Below are 26038 nucleotides of genomic sequence, written 5' to 3' on the forward strand. Positions count from 1 at the left end.
AATTTCTGCTGTAATAATTCTGCCTGGGAAGTGTGTGGGGCAGATGAAAAGCATTCTGTGGAATCAGCCATAATGAGGCGCTTCAGGCGGCTCAGATGGCGTAGTCATGGCTTGAACATGAAGTGTTCATTTATCCTGGGGTTTGTGCAGATGGACCAACCTGGCAGCAGGAGAGTCTCAGCTCCTTCACCATTAGATGAGTCTGTTTGATGACACAGTTTTTAGAAGATTTTATAGAACATTTTTCATAAAAATAAAGCCAAGTCGGTCAATTTCAATTTGGGAGAGAAGGGTGTCCCAGAGGGATGGTGGAAAAAATTGACTTTTTTTCACACTGTATCGATAACCTTTAATAATGTTCCAAGAGCTGGCACCTCCACAATGCAAGCAAGAGAATAACTGTGATATTTTGTGAGTACTTGTATGAATATTGATTCAATTTCTGCATCTGAGGTTTTAAAAACTGAAATAAAATAGTGGCTAGTAAATTGTTTCTTCTCCTTCCCTCCACCTAAAAATAATACTAAATTTGTGTATTACAAGTAATCTGCAGACATACTGCAGTACTTGAAGTGCTTAGTATAATTTCCCTGTGAGTATTAAACTTCTGATAACCTCATTATTAATAATATTTAGGTAGCTACTTTGAGTTATTTTGTATACCCAGTAATTTGCTTTTTCCTGCTTTTAACAAGTTATAAATAAAACAGATCTTTTGACATTCATGATAAATTGGAAAACAAGATGTAAGAAATTTCAAGTGGATCTGATCCATTTATCTGCTTCATCTGTTGCTGTCATTTAATTCATGTGTTTCTTCTCCACATTATAATGATAATAATTCACATCTGCAACATATGAGTGTGCTAGATATGCCCATAATAATCAGATAATGTAAAATTTGAAATGAAAAAATATGTCCAGTAAGGGGTTTTTTGTGTAATTAATGTCTATCTTTAGAATATTGTGTAAGGATTGAAAAATATAAGCACAAGCCTATAAATTTGGTAAGTTACCCAACTTTCAGTCGTCACAGTGCTGGATTTAAAAATTGGGTGTTGCTTACAAATTATTCTGACTTTGGGGCTATATTTAAGATTGGGGCAGGCTTTGATAAAACTAAGTACACCATCCTAACATATGTGAGGCTGCTTCAACTATTTCCTAGCTGATTCCTGTGGAACTGCTCCCCTCAACTTGCTGTAAATGTCAAAGGTTTTTTGTGACCTTGTTATGACATGGCTGACTCCCATTCTTCTTTACTAGGAGATTTTAACAACTCACGATTTATCCTTTAGAACCAGAAGTATTTTAAGACATGTAATTGGATCAGTGCTGTCATCTCTTTGCTTTTCTACCACAATATCTGGCTAAGGAGCCCCTGAGCCTGCTGTTTAGCACTTACAACAGTTTGAGGTGAACCTGAGGTGGAAAACACCACTTAATTAAGATTTTTTTTTGCATCTTCCTAATAGTGTGACCCACTGGTGTCTCCTTTGGTGCACAGAAGTGCAGCTAGACTGGCTCAATTTCTCCACAGCTCTCTACAGCCCCGAGGAACAATTTTGTCTGTCAGTATCTGACACAGCCTATGCAATACTGCGTCAGCTCTGCCTCACTGCCAAGCACACACCTTCCTCTCGAGGCTATGAGGAAAGTGGTGAGAGCCTGTACTCCTACTTAATCCTGCTGAGACGAGGAAATGCCATGAATCAAATGTGTCAGGCCTGGACCAGGCCCAGGAAGCTCACAGTTGTTATTAGAGTCGTGCTCCTCAGTGCCCACTGCTAGTGAAAGGATGAGCTCGAAAACACGGCCCAGAGAGTGGGAGGGAAGACCTGCAGGGACAGGTCAGGATTATTCAGGTGGAGACTGAGCTGACCAAATGAAGTTCAGCAAGGGAAAGTGCTGGATTCTGCCCCTGGGGTGGGGCAACCCTGGATGTACGGACAGACTGGGGAATGGAAAACAGTGCCAGGGAAAGGAACCTGGTGGTCCTGGTCAGTGGCTGTGCCAGCTGGGCCAGGGAGGGATTGTGCTGCTGTGCTCTGGGCTGGGGCGGCCTCACCTGGAATATTGTGTGCAGTTCTGGGCCTCACAGTGTAAAAAAGACATTAAACTGTTAGGGACTGTGCAAAGCAGGGTCATGGGGCGGTGAAGGGCCTTGGAGAAGCTGTATCAGGAGTGGCTGAGGGCACTTGGTCTGTTCAGCTGGAGGAGACTGAGGGCAGAGCTCGCAGCAGCTCTGCAGCTTCCTCGTGAGGGGAAGAGGAGGGGCAGCTCTGATCTCTGCTCTGTGGTGACCAGGGACAGGACCCAGGGAATGGCCTGAAGTTGTGTCAGGGGAGGTTTAGGTTGGGTATCCGGAAAAGGTTCTTCCCCCACAGGGCGGCTGGGCACTGCATCAGGCTCCCCAGCAGGGAATGGCCACAGCACCAGCTGGACAGAGTTCAAGAAGGATTTGGACAATGCCCATGGGCACATGGTGTGATTCTTAGGGATGCAGGGACAGGAGCTGGACTCCTTGTGGGGCTCCTCCAACCCAGCATATTCTGTGATTCTGTGACAGGAGACCAGAGCAGCCAGAAGAACAAAGCAGGCATGTTACTCCTGCCAGTGACCTCCGGAGGAAGGAGAACTGTGCCATGGAAAATAGCTTTGGTGCATTTATTTCAGCAGTTTCTCTGAACATTCATTTCTTGTAATCTCAGTTCATGCTGGGCTTTCTATTGTCTTTTTAAGCTTTACTGAGGATGAGATTAAACAAAATTCTTAGAGGGAAACCTTGGCCTCGGGGACAAAGGCAGCAGACATCTGCTGTCACAGTTGAGTACATTGTCCAGGGTGGTAGCATTGTGTATGTGCTACTACTGGGAGATTTCTCCTCATGCTCTCCTTGGTTTTCAGCTTCTCCATACAAAGTGTAAAACAAATCATGGCACATCTGGACTGCAAGTATGGGCTATTTAATGTTCCCATTTAGACAGAATTTTTTTGCCAGCTTTTGACATTTACAAGACTAACTAAACATCAGTCTTTCCTGAGCAGAAAGTTCCATATTCAAGCCCAAATGATTACATCAGAAATGCAGTGATTTCAGTAAACCCACTAAATCTGGCTTTATTTACCATTCAGTTAAAGGTTTCGATAATGAATTAGACCCAAAAATAAAGAAAAAAATTAGATACACTAGTAAACTGGTGCACCAGTTGCTTACTGGTGTAACTATGACCTAAATTACTCTTGGCAGTAGGCTGAACATGAAAGGGATGTAGAAAAAAGTCTTGGCTCATGCAGATTGGTTTGACCACCCTTCCTGACAGTCCTACTCATGTACTGATGATAAAAGTGGCTTCATTCATCATTAATGAATGAATTAAATATGATGATAATCATGTCAGTAACACTTCAGAAACATGAATTTCTGCTAAAGAATGAAAAGCTGGCCACTTAGGCTATGGAACAGTTGCATGACAGTGTGCAAAACAAATGTGTGTGTGTTGGCAGCAGGATGGTTGATTTGAAACAATATATTTCACTGAGTGTAAAAGTTAAGGAGCAGTACATGATTGCCACAGGTTGCACTGACTGGGTGGAGTGTACTGGATCTCCCTGGAGGGGCTCAGAGATACTTTTAAGAAAAGGGTTAATTCTCTGTTGTGAGAAAAAAAAATGCAACAGAAAGAGGAACACAAGCAGAATGAAAGAAAAGAGAAAGAATCCATTTTACACATGCTAACAGAAGTGTGCAACAGTACCAAACCTGACATGTACACACACACAAGAAAAGAGTGTGGAGTAACAGAGCAACCTCAACACAAAGAAACCACAGGAAACACGTGGTTACACTGAGAGATCCCCTCCATCATTGCAAACCATTTACTTTTCATTACCAGAGTCCTGCCAGTGCCTAAGCACCTTTTTAAGCTCCACCGGCTCTTGTAAAATGGAAGCTCAGCATCTGTAGAGGTGCTGGTTATTTATGATTTGTTTGCCAAAAAACTGCAGGCTGCTGAAGTGACAGAGGTCCTGCTCTATGTAGAACTGGCTGTTTTAGAAAGAATAAGGGCTGCTTCCTATGTCTTTGGGTGTATCCTTTCAGTGGAGGAGAGATTGTTTCCTGTTCTTTTTGTTACAGAAGAGTTTAAGCAAACCAAGCACGCTTTAGAGTGTATACCGTCTTTAAAAACGCAAGCCTGTGAAGTTGTGAGATGTTTCTCAAACCACAAATAGTTATTTGAATTGGGAGTTGTGAGGGTTATCTCTGTGGTAGCTGCTTCTGGCACACCCTGTCTGCAGTGGTGATGGTTGAGAATGCACAAGGTGCACAGCACTGCCTGTGCTCTGATAGCTGTTAAGCAGTTTAGTAAGAAAGGATGTCTTGCATTAAAGGTTTAACTTAAGGAAAAGTTCCTGCTTGAAGTTCTCCATAAATGCCACCCAACAACTTTATGACATCTGTAAGGGTGTTTCCTTCCCTGTGAACCTTTTATTTGAAGTGGCACATCTTGGAATTATGGACTCATGGAATTGTCAAGATTGGAAAAGATCTCTGAGATTATTAAGCCCAACCATTAACCCTGCCACTACCATTTTCACCACTAAACTCTGTCCCCAAGTGCCACATCTATGTGTTTTGAAGACTTCCAGGAATGGTGATTCCACCACTACCCAAGGCAGCCCCTTCCAATGCCTCACAACACTTTCAGGGAAGAAAATTTTCCTAAAATCCAATCTAAACCTTACGGGCGCAACTTTCCTCTCCTCCTGTCCCTGTTCCCTGGGAGCAGAGCCCAACACTCCCCCCTGGCTGCCCCCTCCAGTCAGGGAGTTGTGCAGAGCCACAAGGTCCCCCCTGAGCCTCCTTTGCTCCAGGCTGAGCCCCTTTCCCAGCTCCCTCAGCTGCTCCTGGGGCTCCAGCCCCTCCCCAGTTCCGTTCCCTTCTCTGGACACACTCCAGCGCCTCAATTTCTTGTTGTGAGGAGCCCAAAACTGATCCTGGAATTTGAGGTGTGGCCTCAGCACTGCCCTGGTCCTGCTGCCACACCACAGCTGGGACAGCCCAGGGGCCATTGGCCTTCTTGGCCACCTGGGCACCCCTGGGCTCATGTCCAGCTGCTGTCACCAGCACCCCCAGGGCCTTTTCCAGCTCTCCAGCCACTTTTCCCCCAGTCTGGAGCTGCAGGGGGTTGTTGTAACCCAAGGGCAGGGCCCAGCAGTTCCCCTGGTTGTACCTCACCCCACTGGCCTCATCCCATGGATCCAGCCTGTCCAGATCCCTCTGCAGAGCCCTCCTGCCCCACAGCAGATCCACACTCCCGCCCAGCTCGGTGCTGTCAGACACTGACTGAGGGGCCCTCGATCCCCTCCTCCAGGTCCTCAATGAAGAAATTAAACAGGACTGGCCCCAGTACAAAACCCTGGGGAGCCCCAGTGATGCCCAGCCCCAGATGGATGTCACTCCACTCCCTACCACTCTCTGGCTTGGCTATCCAGACATTTCTTTACCCAGAGAAGACTTGACCTGTCCAGGTCATGAGCAGCCAGTGTCTCCATAAGAATCCTGTGGGAAACGGTGTCAAAGACTTTAATAAAGGCTCCACAGACAACATCCAGAGCCTTTCCCTCATCCCCTAGGTGGGTCACCTTGTCACAGAAGATCAGGCTGATCAAGCAGGACCCGCCTTTCCTAAATCCAAGCTGTCTGGGCCTCATCTCCTGGTTGTCCTTCCCATGTTGGCACTCAAGCTGATTTTAGCAGCTGCTAGAAAGAAGTGTTAAAACACATGCCCAGCTGACACAAAGGGTTTCTAATAAAAAACCCATGTTCAACTGCAGGCTAAGATACACCATTAGCCAGCTGGGAGGAAGGGAGTGAAGAGAGATGTGTGGGTGGCAGGGATATACTCACTGATTGATCCCACAGGAGGTTCCCTAGAGCTTGGAGAGTTGCTCTGCGATGGTGAGGGTTTGTTAGGAAATGGGAGAGAAGGGTGTAAGAAGGAAGTTTGTAAACTAGAGGATATGAGAACTCACCACCACTGCAGCAGTGGGCTCTGGCTGACCAAAGTCTCTGACTCACAGCCTTGCTGTTTTTAAGCTGGAGTAACTGCAGATGTGCCTGATTCTTAACAAAACATGTTTAGTCCTGAAAGGATAGAGGGAAAAATGGGTGGCATGGGCAGATATCTGCATGTAAACTGAAATTTCTGGTATTCTGGTTCTTTGTTCATGGGACTGCCCACTCAAAGTAGGCAGTTGAGGAGAGAAAAAGTCGTTTTGGGATGCTCCCTGCTTCTAGGAGGGAATCTTCCTGAGAAATTCAGAAGTAGTTCGGAGTTGCTTGATTTTTCTTTTTTTCATTCATAGCATCAACAGAAGAGGCAGACTCCAGGAGAAGTTACAGTCCCAAATTTGCTAGAGCTTAAGGGTGATGAAGGTCCCAGACAATGGTGCCTTATGGTAGAGACCAGTCAAGGTCCAGCTCTTGGAAGAAAAAGACTGTGGGATCTTGAGATCTGGTCAGGTTTGCATGATGCTAGGCCACTGTGGACACTGAACATGTGAAGGAAGAGAGCAAACCAAATACAGAGATCCAGTGGGTTATGTTCCACTAAACAGAACCAGGCTTTGCCCAGCTGGAGATGAAAAATAGTGCTCTATACCTTAAAAACTCTTCCAAAAGGTCTGCTGGCCTCTACCTACAGCTGGAGCTGATAGAGCTCTTCTGCTGACTGCCTCACTGGGACCTGTGCTTGGCTGTTCTTTTTGCCTAATCATTTCAGGTTTGTGTGCCTCCTACTTCTGTGTACTTCACACTTAATTTACAAGTGGCTAAAAGCCAGTTCCTGTGAGAACTTAGTCCCTCTGCAGACGTTCTCAATTATTTATGCCTTTCTTCAACACTGAGTCTATTGTTCTTCTGCCCTGTCTGCAACGAATCCTTGTCTCCTCTGTATGAGGAGTATTCTCTGTTATACAAGGATGCTCCTTTTTTTTTTTTTTTTTTTTTTTTTTTGCAATTGCTGGTCTCAAATTACCAAAAAGCTAGACAGTTTTTGTAGGTGATGATTTAAAGAGATCTTACTTGGAGCACATAACTATGATGCAGTGGGCAGAGTAATAACCTTTACAGGAAAGAACATACGTGGGGGAAAGGAGTGACTGATGCCCCACTAAGCTGCAAACATTTGCTAAGCTGGTTTTTCATAGAAAATTAATATAGTGCTCCAAATCCCAGTTGTTTTAAGGGTAGAAATGATGGTTCTATTTTCTTCTGCTTTCATCTGTATGCAGTATCTGTTTTCACTTATCCTCATAATATTCTCCACTAGTGACTAGGTCTCTGCCTTTCTTAATTGTTTTAATTAATATTTTTTCCATCTCTTGTCTTGAAAATGTTGGGTTTCATTCAGCACCAGGCCATTCTGCCCATGCCTACTAGCAGGCAAGATTGTTATTGATCACACATGGTGCTTCTGCTGTGTCTCTTTGTCAGAATTTTCTGTTGAGGTTTTGGTTGATCCTGTTCAACATTGATTTCTACAATGTGCTCTGGTTAAATGTAGAGCATTTCTCTTAGCTGTTGTATTACAACTTCTCCCATTTCATTCTTCTCTTTAAATAATTCTTTTAGTCTTACCCCTCTTATTCAATCTGGTCTCGTTGCTTGTCTTCAGATAACTTCCTCCAGCTGCTTGTTAGCTTTTATTACAATTTCTATAAAATGTCTTCCTTGTGTTTAAAACATTTATGGAAATTTTCTACTCTATTCACATTGAGTCCTTATCTAACAAAACCATCCTTCCTTCTCCTTTCTTTCTCAGATTGAAAACTGAGGGAGAAAAAACTTGACAGGACATCCGTTTTTTCACAAAGGATTTTTAAAAAAGGAAAAAAAAAATCATATGCATGTTCTACTGGACAATGCTGAAAGTCATCTTAGGAGAGCTTTAGACAAGGAATAGTGATACAGATGGCAGGAGGTACAACAGGATAGTAAATGTACACAAATAGTATTGTAGGTTAAAGGTTATCTTTCCCTCTATGTTCTTAATTTTATTTAGTGAACTATTAGTGTTTGTCTAATCATTTCTAGCAGGGAGCCTCCTATTTGAGGAATTCTGCATGTTGGTCAAAGGAATATGCTATATATGGGTCTGCTTCTGGGTATTCCTTCTGTCTTTAAATCTCTAAAAAAAATTATGAGATCATCCTTTTTCTGCAGCTATTACTAAGATAAGTGAGTCTTACATAGATAAAGCAGAAGGGGAATATTATTATTTTGTCCAAAGTCATCAAAACCAGGCAGAATTCTTGGCACATATGTATGCACATATGCTTAATAATAGGGTTTTGAGGGTAATTCTTGCAGCTTTTGAAACCAGTAAAGTTGTCCGATAGACAAAACTGGTTAAATCTTAGTGTGGCTAAGACTGAAATTCTCCATCACAACATTTCTAGTTTGCTTATTTTGCCATGTAGAAGGGTGAAACTGGTGAATTTGAGTGAGGGTGTATGTTTCTTAAGTAACTCTTGGCCTTACTCTGTGCCAAAGCACAATATTAAAATGAAGAATCAGAGCACCTTGGAGTAAGAAACCAATCAAAAATCATGTTAGGATGCTCCTCTAAGAGTTTGGCTGCTTATTTCTCAAGGTTAGGATATGGGTGGACAAACAATCTCTGCTCTGTTTGCAAACAACAGGTGACAGTTTTTAATTATAGTGTTCCTACATATACAAGCTGGTCTAATAGGACACAATAACTTTTTAAGCCTTTCAATTTTTTTTTACTTTCTAAAAACAGTCATGCTTGACTGCAATATAATTCCTTCTGGGCTCTTTGCCTGTTGAAATTAGCAACAATTTGAGGTGATTTCTTTTAACCTTCATGGAGTGTAGTTCTCTCACTTTCCACCTATAGGTCTGTAATATGTTGGTGCTTTGCAAAGGTGTGTTTACAGCTTTCATAAATACACTTGTTAGTGAAACGGAAGAGCAATGACTGCCTGGAGCTGTGTCTGAATAGAACTCTGTTCACAGGAAAAGCCTTGCCTGTTGTTAAAATTACTGTGTCAAAAGTGTTTTCAGAGGTGGAAAAGGCACTAATATCAATGCTGTTAAATGTATGGTACTTTCTTGCCCGCAGCAAATATATTGTGAACTTGCTGTTTTAGGCTCGGTCTGTTTTGAGGCTGTAAACTGTTGTTTTTTAACTACTGAAATCCTCGTGGTGAAAAGTTCATAACGTGATGACATAAAAAAAGAGGAAGGAGGTGAGTGTTGCTTTGTCCTCAGTGAATCTGAAAGTTTCTTCTGCACCACTAAATTTCAGTAGTTTTATTGCCTTATTTCTTTCTAATCATTTAGGAAAATTGGTTATGAAAGCAAGGAATTAAAAAGCTGTGATTTTTCCACCATAATCTGGATAAAAGCACTGATCTTTTCTAACTCAGACTGTAGATTTACTTCAACTGCAGTAAAAAGAAGCCTGCATGCAAGGAACCTTGAGATCCCTGTGTTTTAGGAGGTCAGGGAGGCAAGCTCACCAAAAGATGTTCTGATTCAGACACTAGCTCTTCAGAAAATTACATTAATTGCCTGGGTTTCATGCATTTCCTTTTATATAAATCTGTTTTGAAAATGAACTTCAGCCTGGTTGCCTTGAAGCTGGGGGGAGAAACCATTAATTAGCAAGAACAATGGAGTAGAGTTTAACAACGTAGAAGTCGATGAGGTATTAATTCATTGAAATGCAAGCAAAACCCCTGAAAAGTCAACCCAAAACGGGGTGAGAAAGGGTGGGAAACAAGACAATGTTTTATTCTTATAATTTGCTATGAAGACATGGAAAAATACCATGCCCAGCACATGCACTCAGCAGAAATCTCTCTTTAGACAGAGACACAGGGGAAAAAATGTTGTCAGTTGAGCTAACACATTGCTTAATCAAGATTTCATAAGCAGAATTCCTCCTTGCCACTTGGAGAGTGATTAAATTTTGGCTGAACATATCTGACTATTGTAGAAACCTAAGCCAAGAAACTAAGCTTCTGCAATTATGTGACCTGTCTCCCTCGATTACTAAGACTTTTTAAAGACTTTTTAAAGACTTTTTAAACTTTCAGTGGATTTCAAAATGGGGCCAAGAATCATGTAGGTAAGTTTCCACAGAAACAGAAGGTAGAAGAGAGAGAGGGTGCTAATTAGGGTATCCCATTTAACATCACATCAATATGAGTCCTTTTCTATGTAGGCATCAGCAAGACTTAATCATATGTATGTAGATCAGAGAGAGATGTCAATCATTTAGATCAACCCTTCCTTACTGTCTTTTCATCTGTGGCAGGGAACTCTCTGAAGAAAAAAACTAAAAAATCAGAAAATGCTGGTGGGCAATAGAAGAGTTATGAGTTGGAATTCCTGAGGTGCAAGTAAAAAGGAGAAGTAATGAAAGCCCATTTAGTTTTGCTGTCTCAAAGACACATCTATTGAAGTCAGTCGTCTGTGTGTAACAACAAATTATAGATGGCTTTTCAGGTTTTAAACTGCTAAAAGAACTTTAAACCTGACTTTGGAGTCACTTTTAGCCTATTTGATCTCAGTAAATTGTGAACTACAGCCCATGTGTTCTCAGCTGGAGCCTCCAAACTCCACAGTGAAAACAGAGGCAGTGCTAGGAGGAGCAGTCTTAGAAATTAGTGAGTTCTGCTCATAACAGTAATCCTAGCAATTGTCCTTTATTTTGTACGTCCACAGAGAAAACTTGCACCCTCTCTCTGAATCATGTGGGATAAAAAGCACTTTGAAAGCACTCAGTTTCTCATTGCTAATATCATAAGTAGCAACTAAAATGAGTTAGAAAGTTCTTCAGTCCTTGTTCATGTCTCACCTGTAATAGCACAATCTGAGTTTAAGTCAATACCTGGATTAATTAATTACAGAAATAAAATCCATTTATCAGAAAAAAACCCCTAAGGGTGTACAGCCCTGAGGAGCACATGACAAGCAACATTTGGCATTCACAAAATGGGTGAGAATTGCCATAATTTTTGAGAAAAAAAGAGTCTGAGATGTAATTATTTCTTTAATGTTCTGGACTTAAAACTGCCGAAATTCAGAATGGATTCCATGGCAGGTCAGCTGTTTTTGTAATATTTAAACTTCCAGAGAAGTCTTTATTTACTTCAGCCATATCTATACTCTTCAAGCAGTTTTTGAATTTTCCTGTGTCATTTTAGATTTGGAAGGTCGAGATAAATTTTGCATGTATCTTGATTTATATTGTCAAATATAATTTAGATGTGTAAGCAGAATCTGAAAGTTTCCATTCTCTCTCAGCCATCCTTGAAATACTCTGTGTTTAGTCAGAGCAAGCTAAATAATCCAGATCTTAAAGTGTTGCTGTACCTTTTTAGCAATTTTCAGTGTGCTGATTCAAACACTGCTGGATTTGAAATAAATATGTTTGTAGGCTAATATGTTTGTAAGTAAATATGTTTGTGATATAATAGGGCTAACAGAAACTACAGAGATGCTAGAGAGACTTGATGGATGACGCTTCTAGGCTCTAAATGCCATTTAGAATGCCAGTCTTGAGCTTATAGCTGACCTGCTTGTCTTGTGTGACCCACAGAGGGTGCCAGCATGTCACAGATAACCATCTTCTGTCAGAGCTGGGATCATTACTGGCTCTTGTCAGGTGGCTTTCATCCTGTGTCCCTGGTAAGTGAAAGGGCTTATCAGTGTGATGTTCTGATAGCGTTCTCTTGACAGAAATTGATCAAAGCACTGTGAAGAGTGGATGCTACTTTGGGCATTTGGTATCTATTTTGGAGCAGCATGATGGTCAGCTTGGTGGCAGACCACCAAAATGTTTGTGAGAGGACATTCCTGAAGCAAAATTTCACTTCCTTTTTGTGGAAGTAGAGCTATACTGTACCTGAAGATTCTTTGGTATGACAGTAAAGATACACCAGAAACCCACAAACGAGCTTGGAATAAGAGTGTGCAGCACAAAAGGTGCCAGAGGAAAGCAGGGGTAATAAATATTGAAAGCTCTGACATCTGCAGCTCATTGTGTCCCTTGAAAACAAGGCTAATCTCCTCACCAGAGAAGCCACAAAAACTGGATCCCAGCATGTTGAATTGATGGGAGATTTCATCACTGCATTCAGTGGGAAGAACAAGTAATATTGCTGAGGGCTTGCAGTCTGTTAGAATCCCTCTGTTTCTGTCCATATGTGCTCGGTGGAGCTCAGGTGATATAGGCAGAAATAAGGAATATTCTGAGAGGCGAGTGGGCTTGCAGCCTGAAGTGGAAAAGTTAAGGCTTGATGGTCTCTGCCAGGGTTTTGGTAAGTGACTCACCCCAGGAGAGCCTGAGGGTACGGTGAGGTCCTCTGTTGCAAGTTTATAGTTACATCTTGCTGAACACCAAAAATATTAGACACCAGTTTTGCCTTATCTCTGGATTTTTAGTGATGTTACTGAAATCATAATAAATTAATAAACCCACGTGAATTCTCTGTTGGTTTTGAATACATTTTGCTGGATTCAGGGAATGCTTTTATAGAACAGAGGCTCTATGCCCTCATACTGCTCTATGTTGTTTGACTTCAAGGCCATGAGTTTGTCAGCCTATTTGTTTATTAAATGTCAAAAAGTGCCTTGTCAAATAGCTTTTTAATATGCTGTCACTTCAGATTCCTGACAGAAAAGATGAGAGTGTGGGTGGGAAGTCTACTATCTCACAATTCACCTTTGTTTAGCAATTTCAGTGTTGATCCACCACAGAATATTTATTTTGAAACCCTGAGGTTTTAGAAAAGTATAATCAATTTCAAAATGTTGTGTACTCAGCAGTTTTCTAGGTTGTGATATCTTACTTGATTTTTCAACAAGCTGCACTACTACCTGTGACTTATGAAATACGAAAATCAGTTTGATTTTCTGGGATTTGGGAAGACTGGGATACCCTTATGTAGAATTTTAAACCAAGTGGATCCAGAATTATAGATATCCACACCCCTTTGCAAGTGCAAGATTTGAATTTGCAGCCTGTGATCAAATCCAATTGTACAGAAAGACGTCCCTTTCCAAATTTGATTTCCATATAGTTATTTTTCTGTTGAAAGTGGGCTATGAATCTCCAGGCTCTCACAACAAACTCTGGCACTCTGCCCTAGTCCTCCATTGCCACACTAATTTTGAGTTCCTCCTTTTAGCATTCATTTGTGTCACATTTAATGTAGGTGTGGCATCTAGGTCAGCGGAACTGCTTCGCCTTAGCAGTTTACCCCTTTCCTAAGCTCCTAATGTAGCAGACAGTAATATATTTTTTCCTCAAAACCAACTAATTTTCTTTTTTTGTTGTTTTTGGTTTGTGTAAACTGCTTGCTTAAAATTTGTCTCAAAAATGGTGGAATAAGCAACTTAGCAGTAAGGTGAGATTTTGAGCTACAGTTTCCTTAGCATGTAGCCAAACAATTTTTTAAAACGTGTTAGGGAACAGAGGTTTTAATTACTTATGAATGTTGAGAAATATTTTTTCAAAGCAGAAAATACTAAAAAACAATACCACTCCCCTCCCCAGTCCTGCACTAAGTTAACACAGATCTATATTATCAGTTTGGAGGAGTTAATACAACAGGGTTGAGATGAAAAATTTTGTGTTTGAGTAGACATATATTGCCTTTTCATTCTGATCTGCTTCGAGAATTCTTAGGCTGCAGACCAGTGACTGAATCAAATGGAAAGACACATGCCTCTGATCAGCCAAAAGGAGGCTGCACTCAATAAATAATCAATTCCAAGCAGGCTCTCCCCAAAAGCAAAATAATGTAATACTGGAGCTGAATGTGTTCACCAGCTTTGCCAGCTATGAGTGAGTGTGGGTTGAATCATGACAGTTCTCCTCATTGTTATGAGAGCTCAAAACATTTCTAAAGAGCTGTCTTCCATCATGATAATTGATGTTCCCTCTGTGTCTTCTGTTGGCAATCCATCACTTCTGGTGTATTTTTCCCATGGGTTAAATTTTAAATAAATTATGACAATTTGTCAGTTGGCATCAGCCTTGCTTTCAGGGTGCCTGTTTGGAGCTGTGTTTCTGACTCCTCATACCTCTTCTCCCGTGTTTTTTCCTGCAGGATGTGCTCCACAGAGATGTGATGCCTCTTGTTTCTGCTCATCTTTGTGATTCAGTTCCACCACATGGAACAGAACTTGTTTTTTATTACCTAGCAAGAACAAAAATTATCTCTTCAACTGGCCTAGCTGTTGTTATCTTGTCCTTAGCAATGCATGGGAGATGGAAAGGAGCTGAGACATCTGTGAGGTTGAAAGCCACAGCCTGAACTGGTTCCCTCCTGCTTGTGAACAAATGGGAGGTGGTTTCTGTGCAGGTTCACGGAGCAAAGATTCACACAAATTGCCTAATATTAGAGAGTTTCTTTTAAAAATCACGGTTCTTTTTAAATCATAATTTTCATAAAATCATTACTCTGTTAAAATCATAGCTCTTTTAAAATCATAATTACATCTTCTTTTAAAATCACAATGACAACATAATTTTCCACAATCCCATTGTAGACAATTTGCAGTGAGTGTGAAAATTACACTTTTTTTTTGAGAAAAATAAAACAGACTGTTCACCTTCAGGAGCCACTTTGATTAGGAGAACAAGCAGTAGACATGGAAATAATATTTTAATTTCTTTTTGTGTAGGAAATACTGAGTCTACCAGAGCTGTAAAGGACAGTTTTCTTGCTAAATGTTTAATTATTAAGAGGCAGAGCCTTGTTTTGGCTGCATAACAGTTGCTGGCTCTTCTTAGGTGCTGTCAAGAGATCAGAAACTGCCAAAAGACTTTAAAATTATGTTGGCAGCAAAGGTAGGTTGTTTACCAGACAGATCTTCATGTGACAGCCATGGGAGCTGCTGTTCCAGTGTGGACAGGCTGTAGGTCACTGTGCCACCGACATCAAAAGGAAAGGAATTATAAAAGGGTTGTAAAAAAGGGTTATAAAACAGTTAAAGGGTGCAATAATGATGCATCTACTCCAGTCACTTGGAGAATGTGGCACCCCTGGCAAGGCGCTGTGCATGAAGATGTTGCTGACCATATAGTTAGATATAGTTATTAAATATAAATTTATATTTATATTTATATTATGTTTATATTATATTTATATTATATTTCTATTTATAATAATGTATTGTTATATATAAAGACACATGTTCATATATATAGAGAGAGTTATAATATATAAAGGGCATAATTTTAATGTGCTACAGAAGACCCAAGAGAGAAAGGATTATCCTAGACACCTCTAATGTGCTGTGCATAAGATCAGTCTGGACTAAACAGTTGGGCTTTAATTCCATTGGGTATTGCCATTCCATGAAGGTCTGAGCACTAAAAAAATTATTGTTCAAAGCATCCAACTGTTTCACATAATCTAAAATATCCTTCTAGTAAAATAGACATTTTCAATGATTTTTCACTCGTGGATGTGACAATGCAAAAGACCACTGATTTTATGAAATATCTTGAGTTTTTTTGAAATAGCCGTGAGATTGTCCAGCTGATTGAGTGCTTTACCCAAACCCATCAAACAAGGTATAATATTTCTCATTTACCTCACTGGTAGAAGGCTTCTTTGGCTATAACTGTACTATTCTAGGAGATAAAACTTTTATTTTTAAAATGTGTATGAAAAAAGTAAAACACTCTTTATAATTATCCCTTCAAAACCTGAAATTACATCTGTGCCAGCTTTCACTTTTCTTTAACAAAAACACAAAAACAATCATTAAACCAATTTTCATGAGAAGATTACAATTCCTGGATTTGGTAAGTGAATTTCAGGTGAGAAAGGAAATTACTTTCATGGTGATAGCAAAATGTAGAAATAAAACAAAAAAATCAAAGTACCTAAAATTTGGGTCATCAGAAGCAGAATTATACCAGCCTCACAATCCTTAGTTTAATAGATGGGAGCATTTTATTTTAATTATTTTCTTGAGCTGTTTGCAGCAGTACAAAATCAAGAAACGAGAACTCATTAGGAAAATAACTTTTGGATCAAGGCTATTCATTTACATTTCAGGTTTTATGACAAATGTGAGTGTAACCATTTCATACACAATTTTATTTCTATTACTTCTCCTTTTTTTTTTTTTTTGTTATAACGTCCCCAGAACTGACATTCAGCAGATTTTTTTTTGGGGGGGGGAGGAGGAGGATTAGTTATAAATTAATTGCACAGTAAGTATACAGCATGTCTTGCTCAGAATCATATTTGAAAATTCTTAGTATCTCTAAGGTATAATTGCAGTTCATATGAACTTGTTCATTCAGAGATGAGAAAAAAAACATGGTGAGGAAGTTTAGAATGCCTTTATGTATTTCAACTTGTGAAGAGAAATTAAATAAATAAATTTAAATTAAGTTTTCCCAGACACCTCAGTCAAGCTTACACTGGGCACCACCAAGTGCAATATATATCTGAGTTCCTGTAGTATTATTTTAAGGGACAGTGTGGTTTTGGATTAATAAAATGTGTTTGGATACAAAACCAGTGGAATGTGGCTGTGTGTTTGTGGATAAATATATATATGTATTCACACACATAAATTACACTTTCAAATATGTAGCTCAGATTTAGGCATAAATCTTTTGCCCTCACTGAACGCAATGGAGATTTTTTTATTGATTTCAAGAGAAGCAGAACCAAGTCCATTTAAACTAATACATCTCTTTACAGTAGAATATGTGGGAGTCTGCAGGGGTTTAGCAACACAAAAAGGTTAACCAATTTGTAATGGTAAACAAGTATGATTTTAATTATCTGTTTGTTGAGGCTGTGGGTGGATATTTTGGTCTTGCATTCCGCCTTTTCTCTTCAGGCATTAGCCACATTTCAAAGAAGCTATTGTTTAAGTTTATTCGTGATGCAGTTGCTGACAAAAGGAACACTGTATTTCACTATTTCTGTGCTTATTTACGCTCTGTATGAGCATATCTTCGTCCTAACTGTGGCATGTCAGGTCAGTTAAATAGGAATTTCAGGGTCTGCCTGGAGGTGGAAAGCATAATGACCAGTCATCATCCCATGTGCCTTCCACTTGCTCTGGCAGCTCAACTGCACACTTAGTGCTGTGCTGTCATTGGCAGCTGCAAAGACAAAACCTCCGCCTCTCCCAGGCAATTCCAACCTGCAAAGTGGTTTAATTGTTTATTGCAATTAAAACCTTTGTCTGGGACTTCCAGAAAGCTCCAGGTTTTGCGTAGTTTCCTTACACACCCTAATGTGGTGGCCAAATGCCAGATACCTCTCTCTCTCTTGAAAAATCTCTTATTCCAGAATGCTAACAGGAGGGTAAATCTGTGCAAAAATTTAGTTCCACATTTGTGACTGTTCTTTCAGGAGTTTTGGTTGATGGGATTTATAGATATCCATATTTCAGGTGATTTTCTTTAACCTTGGTCTGAGCTGTAGAGCAAGATTCTCTAAGGTTCTGTAGTTCAATCCCAGGTTTACCTGAAGTGCAGTTCAGGCAGTACAATTAAGCACAATTTAAGTACATCTTTGTAGATTCTTGCAGGTTTTTAATGCATTGTATTTAGCACAATGGAACATTGTATAATTTCATCTCTTTAACCTGAGGGCTGCTTGAAGGGAAGAGAATTATTTTCACTGCAACATATATTTCTATTTCCAAGTCTATTTGAGGAAGCGAACAGAGATCTGTGTGATGGCTCTAAATAGCCCTCGGTGTTTACAAGCAAAGAGAATCCTGTTCCTGTGTGCCCACCACCTCCCTGTGTGGAGTGAAACCCAGCTAAAGGAGCACAACTCACCTTCTAGTTTCATAGCAATTCTGCAGTATTTAAAGTAGCTTGCAAGTAATTTCCTTAGTACCTTCTTTTATAGGATGTTTGCCATGATATATGGAGCATGTTTGTGAGAGAGAAAAACATTTACCCTGCTAATTAAATTAAACAGGAATTAAATGTCTGCCAGGTGTTGCCAAGATGCCACTGTTATTCTTCATTTCAAAAGAGAAAACTGGGGCTAAACATGATCTGCTGTCTTCCTGCAAGATATGGATCAATCCAGTATGGGTAATTTATGTTTTGATTAACACTAAGGACATTTTGGTTATTGTAGAAGAGATTTTGAGTATTAGGTTTTTAAATGGACACATTTAACTTCTTTGTTTACTATTGTCTTCATTTTTTAAATGAAAATATTATTTCATTTGAACTTTTGTTGATTCTCCATGTATAAAGCAAATGGATTAATAACTTTGAAATGGTCCACACCAGACAACTGTACACAATATCATAAGGATGTGGGTTTTAAGAAACAAAACCAAAAACAAACAAATGCAAATTTAGGAGGGAGGGAGGGATATTCTCCATTGATCACATGCAAAAAGTAGAACTGTTAGCTTAAAATAATAAACTCATGTCAAGTATCTGAAAGGAAACTGTGGCTTGTGCCTTAATGTAGAAGTGGGACATGAGGGAAAATCAATTTCTAGTGTAGAATATTTGCAAACTACCTGGTTACCAACTAACTGCACCAATTCTACCTGAGAAAGAGCTTGTTTCCTTTTAGCATTGCTTTGATCAGGCTGTTAGTTTAGACAAAGGCCTGAAATCAAGCAAATTGCCATGTCATGTCCAGTTCCCTTGACTCAGACCAGCACAAATATTCCTAAACTGCTAGGGACTTATTCAGAGAGCTCAGAGAAGTGTGGCAGCTGGAAAGGTACTTTTTACAAAGCATGCCTCCTGCAAAAATGTCCCACTAATTTCAATTTTTATTGAAGTTAAGAATAGTTTAGGTATAATCCTGCCTAGGGGCAGGGATGAATAAAAAGGTCATCGCTCAAGCCCCTATTTTTACCTGTGATTCTATTATTAAAATGTCCAGATTTTCCTGGAATTCAATATGCATATTAAGATGCAAACAACCCAAAGCCTAAAAGATCATTTTACAGCTGCTCAGACTTTGAGGTGTTACTCAGTCAAGTCTCAGAGGAAAATGACATGATGTGCTAGAGCAGTTCAAGTACACGTTGTGCAGATTCAGGCTTAATAGAGAATTACATTGATTTATTTTAAGAAAATAAGAAAGAAAAATGTGTTTAGGCTTTCCTATGAGAGCATAAGAGACATTCAACAAAGCTGTTTTTCCAGCTAAGGCATCATTCTTCCAGTAACTCTGTTGGGGGAAGTAAGTGGAAGGGGTAATATGTCAGAGGGAAAATTCTGAGAAGGGTTGTGAAGTGTTCAACAAATTTGTTAACATCTTGTTTAAATTAGCAACGCTGTAGACCCACTACCAAAATAACACAGATCCAAAAAGCTGCATCCCAGGACCCTGCTGACTTTCTGAGAGCCGTGTCGTGTTTTTGCTCCCTTCCAAACTGATGCAGCATTTAATTTTCTGCCACCAAACAAAACAAACCAAACAAACAAAAAAAAAAACCCTCCACAAGTTACGTAAGCCACAGGCAATCTGCAGCAGAGCTCTTGCAAGATTACAGTCTTCAAAAACTCTCAGTCAGAGAGTGCTTCATTAACACAGCCAGTATTTATGTAATGATTAGATTACGGATTGGTAATACTTGTGCTTGAAAGAGGAAGCAAGTCACAGCATGCAAGTGGCTGCTGGAGAAGTAAATTTTTAGCAAACAGCCATGAGCTGCAGCAATGTTCTGCTAAAGCCTTATGGTTCCTGAAGCCCCAGAAGACCATGGGAAACAATATCTCACTGGCAGTCATGCCAGTGCCATTCTATTGTCTTCAGATCTCCCCACAGACCATGAGCAAAGCAGAAATCCTTAAAAGTTCCAAGATTTTTTCCTTTTCTTCCTCCCACTATCCCACTAGAGCGGTAAAAAAATGTCCAAGGAAGGCCTCTGAACCCAAGGGAGGAAAAATCTTGAGAATAATTTTGAAATAACTCTCCGAATGCTTGGTCACTCTGAAAGCTTCTGCTTTTCTGGTTCACTGGAAGCTGAACAGCTGTACTCTGAGGGATAATTAGGCCATGGAAACAAACTGTGGAGGCCTCTGTGCTCTCTGGCCCTTTGATTCATTTGGGACATCTCAGGTCTTTATCTGAGCCTGAAATTTTAGATCTGAGAGTTTCATTTATTTAGTCCTTTCAGAGTGGTTACTGCTTTATGCATAGGCAAGAGAAGTTTAGCTCATGTTCATGAATATGAAATATCACCTCATCATGCTGTCACTCACCGTCTTTTAATTTGGCATATGACCTTTCTAATAATTTATAATTAGGAAATAGTATCCTAGATACCCAAGGCTATCAGGCTACTGAGCAATGGGAAAAAATTTGCTTAGACTCTTTCTTTGGACCGCAAATGCCGCTTATCACATGACCACAAATGCCTATACCTCTCATTTGATCTAAACTGAGGCAGGGTTGATATTAGCTTGGACAATCATTTTGGAGAAGTGGTGGAGTTGTGCCGTGGAAAGATTCATCCTAATCCACTGCTTGTAACAATTGGGTTTTTCAGGGCTGAGCAGAGGCTGGTAGGATTGCTTCAGATTTTGAAAGTGTATATCACATAAAGGTGAAATATTTTCCTCCATTTCAAAAGGGCCTAACCTGAATTTTCCTGTTGAATAGTCAGTGGGCTATTGCATGTGGGTATGAAGGGTAGTGTTACATTTTTATGCTGGAAGCTCACTTGCTAAATCGAGGTTGGCAGTTACTGTGTATTGACAGAGGTAATATCTTAAATTTTATGAAGCCACTGCAATTTCAGAAAACAACATGAATATATTTTGATAGCCGCTACAAATTGTGCATATGTCAGCCAAAATTCATTCAAAAACACCTAGTTGGGCTGACACGTGGAACTGACTTAGCTTTAAAAAACAGGGAACTCATGGTATGGAGATTTGCTGCATTTTGGAGTTTCCTGCCCTGTTTGCTAAGCTAAGAATGGAATTGGAGTTCAGCTGCTAAAGAAAAGTTCCCTCACTTACAGCCAAGTGGTACTGGCAGGGCACCTTTGTCCTGAAGAGTCATCCTGCCCTTCTCCAACAGGGATAACAAGTCCAGGCCAGTGCTCCTGCTGCAGTAGTCGGTGTGAGGGAGACAAAAATAATGGGACATATGTTCAGTGTATGATATTTGAGACTTTGAAAAGTCACTTGTCTTACTTCACACTTCACAGCCTGTAACTTATTTAGGAACTGCCTTCTGGCACCTCATCTCTGCTTTCTCATCATTTGAAAATGAGCACTCCCTTCTGAGGGCAGTCACTGCTCACATCCTCTGTGTGCCTGGCTGAAATGCTGTCCTGCCTGGTAAACAAGCTGCAAAAACGAATTGTTCTCATGGGAAAAAGTCAAACTGGACAGCTCTGTGACAGACTTCTGGAGGTTATGGGAAATCTAGCTTTTAATATGTTACTAAACTCTTCAGCTTGCCCCTTCACTGCTGCAGAGCTGACATAGTGCTATTGACTCCTGGGGAACAGAACTGATTGACATAGCTAAAATTCCTACCTCTAATTTTCCTTACACTGTAATCCCCTGCTTTAATCAGCTTTAAACCTGCCATGTGTTTTTTAGACCAGTGAAAGAACTTCTTTTTTGCCGTTTGCAGTGCACAGGATCTGTGTGTTTTGAAGTCCAGCATTTTTCTGTTTCTACTCGTTATAACCCCTGTTGCTCCTTGAGTGAAATTTGTTCCTTACAAGGAGAGAAAAGAAATGTGGGAGCATAAAATAACCTGACTTTCATCAAGGCAGCTCTTTCCCTCCTGCATTTAAACAACAAATACAGTCAATTGTCAGGCCCAGCATGTCTGCTATGGGTGCCTTACATAACCTAGACTGGGTTGCTGTAGAAATTTTGGTTGCATTTTATTGTCTTGTGGAGTGGCTGATTTTCAAGGGTTTTGTTTGTTTTACCAGTACAGATTCTAGCAATCAGTTGTGCAACACCACTTGCACAGCTTTTCTGGGCTTTATTCTGTTTTCTGTTGAATTTTAAATTTCTCTTCACTCACTGTTTTCACTGTAATACTTGGGTTTGCTGTTGGGACCATAAAATTTACTTTGAAGCCTAAAAAACCAAGAAAATGGAGAAAGATTAAATTCCTGGAGAAAAATAACCTTCAGAGAAATTATCCAGAAAGTTCAGATATCAATGAAAACACAGTGAAAATTGTATTTATTCACTTCAGGGTGGCAGTTTGAAAGTGTGCAAAAAGTGAAGATATATGAAAAAGAATAGAGAGGAATTTAAATCCTTTTGCAGGGAGAGTTATTTGTTTAAAAGTGGTAACAAAAATACAACAGAGTGCCAGTTCATTGCCCTACTTTTCTGGAACCTGAAGATACAAGCCCCAATCACTTTCCAGGATTGAAGTAGGCTGAGCTTTCTCTCAGGTCAAATGTCTGTCATCAGGGAAGCAAAAAGGGCAGAAACTGGGAAAAAAAATTACAGTATCTGATTGTAGGCTTCAATTGCTTTGATCCTCCCCCCCCCCCTTTTTTTTCCTTTCATTTTCTTTTTTTCTCTTATATAACCTTCTGTGGAAATTGCATTTTCACTGTGCTCTGTTGTCTTCAAGTTTTTTCTAAAAAGTTTTAAATTATGCCTTATTTCACACTTACCTGAGGAACATTTTTACAGCTATGAAGTTCAAATGTAGTGGAATCTAACATACAAAAAGAAGATGCCAACAAATAATCTAACACTGCAAGTCAGGCTTTTAGAGTGCTACCCTGGGTATATCAATATGATATAAACACTTTTTCCATAAATGACATCAGAGTTGTAGAATGAATAAGTTAAATACTCTTTTCACCATAAAATCTATCTTAGAGGAGATCTCATCTTTGCTATAATTAATTATGAAGCTTTGCTATGAATAAGTATAAAAAAGGCATTAATTGTATTATTTCTGGCAACAGTGGTAAGTGTGCTTTAGCAATGAAAGTCTACAGTAATTCACATGAATACAATGGAAATCAAGATAAATCTAGGTTATCTAGGTAAAATAGTTTAGCTTCTGTCTTAAAAAGGAATTGTGATACCAGTAGGAAAAAGCCATCTTTAGTTTCAGATGCTAACCACAGCAAAGCAGCAGAGAAAGAAAAAAACACTTAATTAGTCTGGGGGACCAACAGATTTCATTCAAAACCTGTGGAAGATAAATAAACTTCACTGAAGTTTATTGGTTTTGGACAATGTCTGTTGGAAATTAATCCTCTTTGTCACTCAATCTCAGTACCGACTTTTTTCTATATAGTACTTGAGAGCACAAATTTTTTTTTTGGTTGTTGTAAATTCTCTGAAAAAAATTACTGAGGAACTCCTTGTTGGCACAGCGTGATGGATGCTGTAAAGTGAATACTTTTGTCCTTAATATTATTCAAGGCAATGTGCTTAAGACACGCGGATTTCCAGAATTAAATTACTGTTCTGTCATGCTCAAATACATCAAAGCAGACCCTTGAGGCTGCAGTCTCTCTGTGGGTGCATCCTCCTGTTTGTTCTAGGTGGTAGTAAAATAATTTCTTGTGTAGATCTGCCGTAGAGCAGCCCGTTCTTTAGTCACTGGCTCAGCTTGAATTTTGGTGAATTGAACTGGTGGGGCTACAGTAGGAGAGTGCCAAACCAGGAAAACATGGGAAATTAGTCCATCCCTAACTCAACGGCTTTCAGCTGCTATATTTGTTCTGTGTACAGGAGTGTGCAGGCAGATTTTTGACTTTTGAAAGACATTTTATTTCTTGGCATATGCAGACAAAATGGGTTCTAAAGGAATATCAGTTGTGTCTCTTTGCACTTGACACAGCTAACTACTACAGATAAAGCTTGGAATCTACTTAATTATGCTCTTCTTGTACTTCCAGATCAGGTTAAAATTCCTCCTTCACAGTTCATACCACTTATCAAAAAATAATCCTGTCATATGATTTCAAAAAGTTACAAAGAGTCATTAGTTTCCACAAAGCAGTGCTAACGTTCAAAGTACTGGGTTCTGTGAGGTGTGTCATATATAACTGACACACAGCTATGGAAAAAATGTGCAAGTGGAACAATAAGTAAGTATAGACATTCAATAGCTCAAATTACATTAGCTGTTCATTTGCAGTTTGGTTTACTGGGAACATTTTCTCAGAAAGTAAAGTCTTGATTTTTCAGTTCCAGCCAAGCTCTTAATCATTTAAGTATATAATAAAAAGGGGAGGAAAGGGATTTAACAAAGATGTTTGCATCAGCTAAACATACAAAACTTTATTTTTTCTCCTGCTTTGGACACTTTTCCCTTACGTGCTTGAAAGAGGTGGATCTGCTCAAGAAATTAGATCCCTGTACCCTTTGCTAGACCAAAAAGCAAACACATAACAAAACATGTCCTTGTCCTATGCTCTTGGAAAAGATTCCAGGTGCAGTTGTGTGTGCTGGCTGTGCCAGGAGTTGCCTGCATTTTGGTTATACAATGAGAGGAATGGGAGAACAACGGGACAGGAAAAGAGAGCAGCAGGGATTAGTATGTCAGAAATGTTTCTGTGTCCTGATTCTGGCTGGCTGTGAGCATCTCAGTGACCTTTACAAAAGAAAAACGACGAGTAAGAAGACAGGGAACAGGTTCTGCCTGTGTGGAGGTAGGACAGTAGTTGGCCACTATTCATCTGTAACTTTTTTTTTTTTTTTTTACATTCTGTTTTTAAACATTTGTCAGTACTATAACATTTAGGATAACATATCTGGCCTACTATTTCATGCAGTCTAATATATCATTGGTGTTTGTCTAAATCTAATTTATCTGATAAAAACATAACAATTTATGATGTGTCTTTAAAAGAGGAGATTAAAAAAGAAAAGCTGGATGTTTGTGTGATTTTGCATGGAGATAGAGTAAAAATAGGCAAGTTGAGGTAAAAGCAAAAGGAAAACATTACATAAAATACATGTCAGGAAATGTAAATAGCTAGATGAGACAGTCCAGACTGTTACAGGAAAGTTGGGAAAGTCAGGGAGAGAGCACAGTGAACTGAAGAAGTACATTGTGTGAAGACAGGAATTATCTTGGGAATTACAAGCCAACGAGCTTAGTTATCCAGAAATACACTGGGAAGATATGAATCAGTGTACAAGGGTCTAGGGAATAATAAAAACATTAAAAATGGTCACCATACATGTATGAAAGTAAAAAATTGTATCCAGTGCTTTTCTTTGGCAGCAAATCTGTTAAAGAAGACAGCAGAAAAATTGTCTGGATTTCAGTAAGACTTTTAACAGTTCTCTGTGAAATTTTCCTGATAAATTAGGGAAATAATTATTGAAATTTCAATAAGGCAGAACTACATCTGATTGTAAAGCAGCATTTAAGCCTATTTTCAATCATTTTTTTGTCAGATTAGGCTACATCTCAGGTTTATGGAAATATATAGAATATTTGGGGACAGTCTGATCAGATGGAAGACAACCTGGTCTTTTCCAGGTGTTGCTCACATTGTTGCTATATGCTGTAATGACAAAGGAATTCATTTATGATGTATGAGCAGTTATGTGGAAAGTCAGAAGTCGACAACAAATTGCTGTAAAATCTGGCAAATGAAACTCACATAACATAAGTTGCATATACATAATGATATTATAATAAGGAAGCAAAATGCAAATAACTGCCCAGAAGTTCTGGAGGCTGTAGTGAATTAGGAAAAAAAAAAAAGTGTCAAAAGTGTTGGCTGAAGGCAGAAGACCTTTCCCATATGTTGCTACATGGAAGTCACATGGAAGTCATGAAGGGTTGCAACACTTTGGTCTGGCAATGCGTTGGGTAGGTGCAGTGCCCAGCTTAAAGCATTAAATGAAGGCCTTGACATGGAGGAGATTTGGGCTTGGTTGTGTCAGAAGTGATTTGGAACATGCATTTTTGAAAGAACTGAGTTTTCCTAGCCCAGAGAAGAGAAAGCAGATTAAAAGCATAAGTTTCTCTGTCACTCTGATGACTGGGGAACTGA

This window comes from Corvus hawaiiensis, chromosome Z, assembly GCF_020740725.1.
Source record: "Corvus hawaiiensis isolate bCorHaw1 chromosome Z, bCorHaw1.pri.cur, whole genome shotgun sequence".
Classification (NCBI taxonomy): domain Eukaryota; kingdom Metazoa; phylum Chordata; class Aves; order Passeriformes; family Corvidae; genus Corvus; species Corvus hawaiiensis.